The following is a 6,241-nucleotide window of genomic DNA, read 5'->3' as shown; positions in this document are numbered from 1 at the left end:
AGCAGGAAAGACTATTTTTTTTTTCCCTCTATCTTGCTCTGCCTGAAAGAAAAATAGGCAGGGAAGGTGGGTGGATGAACCCTTCATTTCTTTTTCTCTTCCTTCTGGGAAAACCCCTTTGAATCCAGGTTGTGAATTGCTATGAATTTCTAGACAGAAAAATGGGAAGCCAGTCCTCTCCCAAAAGGGCTGGGAAAGGAATTGGCTAACCTTTCCAATAAAGGCTTTTCAAAAAGACCATTTTGACTTCTTGAGTTTACTTTCTCATTTTCCCAAGTCTGAGTGCCTTTCTCCTCTCCTGTAACCCCTTTCAGTAGAATTCCTACACATATTTTAAAGCATAACTTAAATGCTACCCTTTCTATGTATCCTTACCAAATTCTCTAGTTGGCAATAACCCGTCTGCCTTCACACTCCACAAAGCACTTTTATTGTTTGAGTTCTAGTATGTAACTTCAAGAAATGGGCCAGTTCTCATCTAAACTCCCCAGCTTCTCTGCACATGGCGGGAATAAATGTTTGTTCAGTTGAATTAGTACTCCATTGTGCAGAATATTCAATTACATTTAATATCCAGTTACCAAGAGCCTAATGTGTGCTAGGCAGTATGCTGGGCACTGGAGATATAAAGAGGCAAAAGTACATTATTTTGACTTGGGACCCTGACATTGCAGTCTACCTGTCTGGATTCTACTGTGATCTCCAGATCCTCTCTGGTGGGAAGAGGGCTTTGGTTCATGTAGGTTCAGAGATGCTTTGATGGAGACAGGCTTACATCTAAGATGTCTCTGATACTGAGCGCTGGTTGTAGAGGAAGATGATTTGGGTTCAAATCCTGTCTCTGATGATTACTACCTATGTGACTCTGTGTAATTCACTTATCAGTTTCCTTATCTGTAAAATGAGGAGGGGGTTGGACTGGATGGCCTCTCAAGTCTCTTCTTCAAGCTCTGGAACTATGGCCTTATTATTCTAGTCATTGAAAGTCTCCAGACAGGGAAGGTTTGTTAAAGTATTAACGATAGTAAATGGACCTGTGATTTCATTGGCATAGAGAACTTTCAAGTGAGAAAATTCCCTCCACCAAAGCAGGTGGATAACTCCTCTGTAACATAGTCTCAACAGAGTTTCCTGGGGTGTTGATAAGTTGATTTACTCAATATCACACAGCCAATATATGTCAGAAATGGGACTTGAAATTGGGAGGTAGAGCCAAGATGGCAGAATAGAGAAAGCACTACAGTCCAGCTTTCCCAACATTCCCCTCCAAACAACTTTAAAATAATGCCTTGAAATCCAGGTCTCCCTGGCTTGTGGCCACATCTCTATGCACTATAACCTTAACCATTAAATATGGCCTCATTCCCCAAGTCTCTGGCCTGGGCACCCTTCTATCTGCTGTCTTTTGATGACAGTTTTATTAGTTTCTGTGAAGTTGTATGCTCAGTGAACTACCTCAGCTAGATGTACTCAAATGTATCTCAGGGTTGCCATCAAACTCTGGCAGAAGTGAAGTTCATCCTCAGATTCTCTTCTGCCTCATTTCAATGCTCTGAAAATCACTCGTCCTGGAGTAGAATAGTTTGTGATCTGTATACAGCTGCCTGAACATATTCTGCACTATAATGGGCCTGATGGGGGAGGGTCATTGCAGAGCAAAGGAAAGACAAGGGCTTTAAATCCTAGGATTAAAGTCTTTTGAGAAATCTTCCTCTAGCCCAGTCACTCCCCCTCACCCCCCCCAATGGCACTTGGAAGTTTCTTGGGAACTCTCTCCTTTGTCCTCCACCCAATTTTGTCGCTCGGCTCCTCCCTGCTCTCCCAGTCCATAACCCCTTTCTCTGGCTTCTCTTTTCTCCTTTCACAGTATTGACCCTCTGGTTAACTAACTCAATTTTACACTGAGCCCTCTGTTTGATCCCCTTCCTCCCTTGTCCTTATTGATGCCTTGCTTAAATTCTGACCTGAGTTACCTCATCTGGTTTCTCTGCTTCTACTCCCATCTAGCTCAGGAAGTCACCATCTAACCAACTGGGTCCACTACACTAATCTCAGCCAGCCCCTAATTACTGCAATGATAATTTTTTTTTTGGTTTCTGGTTGACTTTCTATCGAATTATAGCCCAAAGTTCCCAACCTCTTTTTAAACCTCCTCTACTACTTTTTCCTTCTCCCTATCTTTACTGACATTTACTAGTAAAAAGAGGTTATTCATTGAGAACACCCTGTTCTCCCTTAGTCCACAACTCAGAATCCCTCACCACTATTCATCTATTCTTTTCTCTTTTGCTTCAGCCTCTGAAAAAAAGAGGACTCTTCTTACCAAGTCAAACCTCTTTACTTATGCTTTTGATTCCAATCTCCTCACATGTCCTGGGAACTCACCCCCCTCAATCATTCCTAATCTCTCTTATTTTTAGTCTCTTCTGATCTACTGGTTCTTCCTCTCCTCTCAATATGCTCAGGTTTCCCCATCTTAAGGGTAAAAACCCCCCAAATCAAACCCTGCATGTGTTCCAAGTGTTTTCTCAAACCTCAACCACTACTTTCTCCCTCTCTATTTCCCAGTACCCGCCATTTAGTCTACTAGTAAAAGAGGCTATCCATTGTGATCTCTGTTATCCCTTAATCTATACCTCAGAATCCCTCACCACCAACCATCCATCCATTTATCCACCCATCCATCCCTCCATCTCTCCATCCATCCTTTCCTCTTGCTTCAGCCTCTGGAAAAAAAGAGAGCCCTTCTTACCAAGTCAGCCCCTCTATTTGCCCTCTTGAATGCCTACTCTTTTTTCAGTCTCTTATCCACTGGTTCCTCCTCTTCTGTTAATATGCCCAAATCTCTCTATTCTAAAAACCAACCAACCAACCAAAAAACCTCTGTACACAACTGCCATCTCCTTAAGGGGCACCTTGACATCCCCTTAGTCATCTAAAATTGTGGTTAATACAATGTTAATCCAATGGCCATTTCTCAGGGATTATACTTGACTTCTTTGCATCTTTCAAAACCACTTACCACTCCCTCTGCTGGGATTCTTTATCTTCACTTGGCTTTTGAGACATTGCTCTCTCCTGGGATTCTCCCTGTCTGGTTGTTCCTTCTTTACTCCTCCCTGCCCTATCCAATAAGCATGGACAGCATCCCCTAAGCCTTCTGTCTTGGGCATGCTTCTTTCTGCTCTCTTTTGGTGGTGATTTCATTAGTTCCCATGGGTCTTCTCTATTCAGATGACCCCCAAATCTATATATCTAGTCTTAATCTCTTAAGCTTCAATTCTTATTTATTTATTTATTTATTTTTTTAAGCTTCAATTCTCTATCACCAGCTGGCTGCTAGACATTTCTATCTGGATATATTACCAGCACCTCCAATTCTGCCTGTCAAAAATGGAACTCATTTCTTCCCTGACCTATCTCTCTTCCACATTTCCCTATACTTTTTGGGGATACAATCATCCTTTCAGGCATCCAGCTCCCCAACGTTGGATTCCTTCTTGACTCTTCGCTCTTTTTTATGCTCACATACCATCAGTTGCCAAGTACTATCCAATGTACTTCTACAACTTCTTTCATTTTTTTTCTTCACTTTCTCTTTTTCTCTACTCATAGGCTTTACCATGATTCAGGGCTTTGCAACTTTTCACTTAGGCTATTGTATTAGGTTACTAATTGTTCTCCCTGCTTCTATTCTCTCCCATAACCAATCCAGCCTCCCACCAAACTGACATTCCCAAAGCATATATCGGGCTATGTCAGTCACCTACTCAAAACACTTTAGTGGTTTCCTACTGCCTATAGGATAAAATACACAATCCTGAGCCTGACAGTTAAAAAGTTTTCTACTACTTGATATCTTACTTTTTCAGTTTGATTTATGATTTTTCTCCTTCACAGAGTCTCCATTCCAACAAAGCTAGCCCACATTCTATTTCCTGCCTCCAAATCTTTACATCCCCCCCCCTTACCCAAATTGCAGCTCAGGTACCACCTACTGTAGAATCACCTACTATATACTATAGAATGCTTTTCACAATCCTTCCTGTTGTACTCTTTCTTTTGACATTACTTTGTCTATATTTGTTCTTGCTTATCTATGTATATATTATATTCCCTTCCCAAGCCCCCAACCCAGGATTATGAAAAAGCCTTTTGTTCTTTTATCCATAGCCTAGCATAGTGCCCTGTAATAGTTAATGTTTGTTGATCTAGACTTGGGGGGCAGAATGTCTTTGGAGGAAATCTTTGGGGTTGTTTCATAACAAATTCCTGGAATTAGGTAACTTGCTTTCTCCTCTTACTGGAAGCTCCCTGAAGGCAGAATTGTACCTCCCCCTCCTCACCTAGGTTCTCCCGAATCCAGAGACCTATTTTTCTCACCCCCATCCCCTTCCCATTCCTTCTTCCTCTTGTCTTCAGTAGTTATAAAAAAGAATCTTTCTCCTTCCCTCTAAATTGAAGGGGCCTTCCAATATTCTTCTGTTTCTGAGCTTGGAAAACCGTGGATTTGGATGGAAGCCAAAGGCAGCAGAGGCCTCAGAGAGTGAAGGAGTTGAACACAAAGACAACCAAGACACACAGAGAAAGAAGAGAATCATTTGCTGTTGTTGTTGTTGGCAGCTAGGTGGCTCAGTAGTAGATAGAGTGCTACGTTCAGAGTCAAGAAGACCTGAGTTCAAATCCAGCCTCAGTCACACACTAGCTGTGTGACTCTGGGCAAGCCACTCAACCTCTGTTTGTCTTAATTCACTGGAGAAGGAAATGAACCAGTACCTTTGCTAAGAAAACACCATACAGGGTCACAAAGAGCCAGATATAACTAAACAACAACCACAACAAAGACAAGACACAGAGAAAGAAGAGAATCATATAGAATCTTCAAGTTGGAAGGACCTTCTCTATTTGAAGACCTCTAGTTTTGAGAAATGTGCTGTCTCCTTTGGCATCCATTCAGCATTTGGATAGCTCTAATTGTTGGGCTGGGATCTGCCTCTGAAACTTCTACTTGTTGTTCTAAGGTTGGCTAAGCAAGTCAAAGTTGTCTTTGACATGGGCAGATCTTCAAATATTTATGTTCCCCTTAAGTCTTCTCTCTCTCTCTTTTTTTTTTTTGGTTAGGCAAAGGGGTTAAGTGACTTGCCCAGGGTCACACAGCTAGTAAGTGTTATGTGTCTGAGTTCGGATTTGAACTCAGGTCCTCCTGACTCCAGGGCTGGTGCTCTACTCACTGCGCCACCTAGCTGCCCCCAAATCTTCTCTTTTCCTGGGTAAATATCTCCAGGTATTTCCATTGATTCTCATGGAGTATAATCTCATATTCTCCTTTATACACACTCTAACTTATCAGTGCCCTTCCTAAAGTGTGATGCCCAGGACCTAATACCCCAGATGGGCACTGATCACATCAGTACTACATTAGAGTGGAATAGAGTTGTACTATACAACTTCCTTCATTGGAGACACTCTACTTCTATGAAGATCACAGTAGCCATTTTAGCTGCCATGTCATTCTGTTGACTCATATTGAATTGTATCCAGTAGAACCTTTGATTTTTTTTCCCACTTGAACTGTTGTATAGAAAAGTTTCCCCCTGCTTCTGGATTTGTGTATTTGTTTTTTTGGAGCTTGTTTCAGAATTTATATTTATCTCTATTAACCTGCATCTCATTAGTTTTGGCCCAACCATTCTAGCCTGTGGAGCTCTTTTTGGATTCTGGCATCCAACCTGCTACCTGTCTCTCTCAGCTTCAACTCATCTACAAAGCTCTTTTGATCAGGATTCTATGGTATTATTCAAGTCACTGATAATAATATTAAATAGTAAAAGGCCCAGGATTGATTTCTCTTGAGACTTTCCATCAAATGGACTGCCCTTTGGGTCTAGTCATTTGGTTAGTTCCAAATTTAGTTTGGGATAGTCATATAGCCCTTATCTTTCCTCCTTATTCCTAATTTTAATGTTCAACTTTTTCAGATATTCTGATGAAATCCATGGGTTTTTTTTGTTTGTTTTTTGTTTTTTACAGCATTCCAATCTAGATTTCAGCAAAGTGCTATCTGGTGCCTAATATTCACTATATGTGTCTGTGATCTTGCCTAGGCCAAGGAGGCTTGTTTGTGTGGTGCTGAAACCAGACCCAGGTACCCAATTTATGGTTACAAAATTAAGAGTCTTAGGCATGCCATAAGGGAACACTATGATAGAAGATAAAAGTCTCAGGTGGAAAGAATTCTTCT

Source organism: Vombatus ursinus, unplaced genomic scaffold (genome assembly GCF_900497805.2).
Source record: "Vombatus ursinus unplaced genomic scaffold, bare-nosed wombat genome assembly UNPS02000580.1, whole genome shotgun sequence".
Lineage (NCBI taxonomy): Eukaryota > Metazoa > Chordata > Mammalia > Diprotodontia > Vombatidae > Vombatus > Vombatus ursinus.
This window is presented reverse-complemented; position numbering follows the sequence as displayed.